This window comes from Physeter macrocephalus, chromosome 3 (genome assembly GCF_002837175.3).
Source record: "Physeter macrocephalus isolate SW-GA chromosome 3, ASM283717v5, whole genome shotgun sequence".
NCBI lineage: Eukaryota > Metazoa > Chordata > Mammalia > Artiodactyla > Physeteridae > Physeter > Physeter macrocephalus.
In genome coordinates, this window is record NC_041216.1 from 8,503,862 (window position 1) to 8,507,002 (window position 3,141).

Consider the following 3,141-nt stretch of genomic DNA (forward strand, 5'->3'; position numbering starts at 1 on the left):
GAAGATCCCACATGCCGCGGAGCGGCTAGGCCCGTGAGGCATGGTCACTGAGCCTGCGCGTCCGGAGCCTGTGCTCCGCGACAGGAGAGGCCACAACAATGAGAGGCCCGCATACCGAAACAAAAAAACAAAAAAACAAAAAAGCAAACAAAACAACAACAACAAAAAATGTCCTTCTTTATCTCTAGTAGTATGAAACCTCTTCCTTACAGGCAAACTGGGGATAGAGTGATTGGGTCCCCAGTCATCTCAGCCTGCTGAGCCTAGAGTAGAGCTTTTCCCCTATAAGTAGGGGCTGAGTGAGGGAAGGGAGACTGGTCCTCTCTGCAGCATCAACCAGAACAGAACTTCTGCAACCTGGGGCTGGGGAGGGGGATGAGAAAAACCAGTAGACTCCCCCCTGACAAGATGAAACAGGAGCTCCACACTGGGAGCTGGAGGGAGAGGGAGCCCTCTTCTTCTTGGACACATTGACTCGGGGCAGAGCTTCTGTAATGTAGAGCTGTGGGGTAGGGGGTAAGGGAGTGAGTTATGGCTCAAATACCATAGACTCTCACTGTTCTTACTGAGGTTTAGTAGATTTTCTAGAATGAATGTTTCTCCCATTGCTGTACATATTTAGGACAATTTCTAGAGACTTTAAATAATTTTTTAAAAATAATTTTCACGGGGCTTCCCTGGTGGCACAGTGGTTGAGAGTCCACCTGCTGATGCAGGGGACACGGGTTCATGCCCTGGTCCAGGAAGATCCCACATGCCACGGAGTGGCTAGGCCCGTGAGCCATGGCCGCTGAGCCTGCATTCCACAACAGGAGAGGCCACAACAGTGAGAGGCCCGCGTACCGCAAAAAAAAAAAAAAAAAATTTCACCAATTAAATAGTTGTTTTGCTGGAGAGAGAGTCTGCCAAGCTCCTTTTGCACCTTTCAGGAAGTATTTCCCCTTCATGTATATTTTTAAAAGAATAAATAGGACTAGGTGTAGCTGGCTTGGGTTGAACACCACCCAGCTATTCTCGACAGTTGAGGTTGCTGTGACCAGAAAGGAGGAAAAACGAGACATAGTCCTTGGTGGCACCAAATTATAAAGAAATAGAAGTTGGCTGCTGATGGGCTTCCCTGGTGGCGTAGTGGTTAAGAATCCACCTGCCAATGCATGGGGTACAGGTTCGAGCCCTAGTCCGGGAAGATCCCACATGCCGCGGAGCAACTAAGCCCGTGCGCCACAACTACTGAGCCCACATGCTGCAACTACTGAAGCCCATGTGCCTAGAGCCCGTGCTTCACAACGAGAGAAGCCACTGCAATGAGAAGCCCACATACCACAGCAAAAAGTAGCCCCTGCTCACCGCAACTAGAGAAAGCTTGCGCACAGTGACAAAGACTCAACACAGCCAAAAATTAAATAAATAAATAAATAAATAAATAAATAAATAAATAAATAAATAAGAAGTTGGCTGCGAGTGGCCACATATTTGCCTTTCACTTCTTTGAGAAATCAGTCTCGTTACTCAGCAACTCAAAACTATGGCAGCAATAAAAGTGCAATTGCATTTGTGTGAAGGCCTAACCTAGCCTAGTGCTTTGGATTGCTGTATAAGCTCAGTGCACAAATGCCAAGGCAGGAGGTTGATTAGCAAGAGGCCATTGATTTTTTAAAAAATCAAATTATGTAGTTAAAAGGGAAAGTGGAACTTGGTAGAAATGAAGCAGTGCCATACCCAAACTGGGTGACTCCTGTTGGAAGAAGACTTAGTTAGTGGTGGGCTGATGTAGGCCGGGGAGGTCTCAGATCCAGAGGGCAGGCATGTTTACTAGGGAAGGAGATTCACTTGGTGGTGGTATGATCAGAAGCTCAACGGTGTCGCACCAGCCAGGCAAGGATGTGCCAGGATGGAGTAGTCTCAGCAGGTGGTTAGCTTGCTGGTTGCAGGACACCCCCTGCACCTCGGTCCCTCCTAGGCTTGGGAAAATGGATGCTGAGGCATGAGACAGATCCCCAGTGCTCATGGGGCACAAGATCAGAATGGGTCCAAGCACGAAGGCTGACAAGATGAATCTTGAACAGCAGGCTCTGGGCTTCTTAAATTCTTCTAAGTACCAGATGATTGGGTTTTGAGCCTGGAGTGTAGCTAAATCTGTGGTGGAAGCTGATTGGCTATAGCTGTAGGCATTTGAGACTCTTGGGGACAGAGAATTATGTAGGAGAATACAGCTCTCCTTAGTTGGCAATTCAGGTAATAATAATAATCACAGTAGTAATAGTAGTAGAGACAGCAACAGTACCTATATACCACTTATAATGTGCCAAGCTCTCCTTCTAAGCATACATTTAATCTTTAGGAAAATCTCATGAAGTAAGTAATATTACCCCATTTTAGAGATGAGAAAGCTAGAGGCATAGAATATTTAAGTAGTTGGGCCTGTATTGCACTGCCAGCACTTATTGGAGACAGAGCTGAAACCCAAGCATCTGCTCCGTGGTCCATATCTTCCTACTGCATCTATCACATCAGTTGATTTCTGAACATTTTTACTCATCCCTAAGTGGGAAGAACAATAGACACCTCATCAGAATGTAGAGAAGATTAAATATCTGTGGGAGTATATGTAAGCCAGAAATTATGGTCCCTATATTCATTATTCGTGATTGCTACAATCCCCAGGCTACCCTCAAATACAACGCCTCTGCCTGCTTCTTCTTCTTCTTTATTTTAAATACATGATTGTTTTTATTTATTTATTTTTGGTTGCACTGGGTCTTCATTCCTGTGTGCAGGCTTCCTCTAGTTGCTGTGAGTGGGGGCTACTCGTCATTGTGGTGCGCGGACTTCTCATTGTGGTGGCTTCTCTTGTGGAACACGGGCTCTAGGTGCATGGGCTTCAGTAGTTGTGGCACGTGGGCTCAGTAGTTGTGGCTCATGGACTCTAGAGCGCAGGCTCAGTAGTTGTGGTGCACATGGGCTTAGTTGCTTTGTGGCATTTGGGATCTTCCTGGACCAGGGATCGAACCCGTGTTCCCTGCATTGGCAGGTGGATTCTAAACCACTGTACCACCAGGGAAGTCACTGCCTGCTTTTTTTTTTTTTTTTTTTTTTTTTTTTTTTGCGGTACGCGGGCCTCTCACTGTTGTGGCTTCTCCC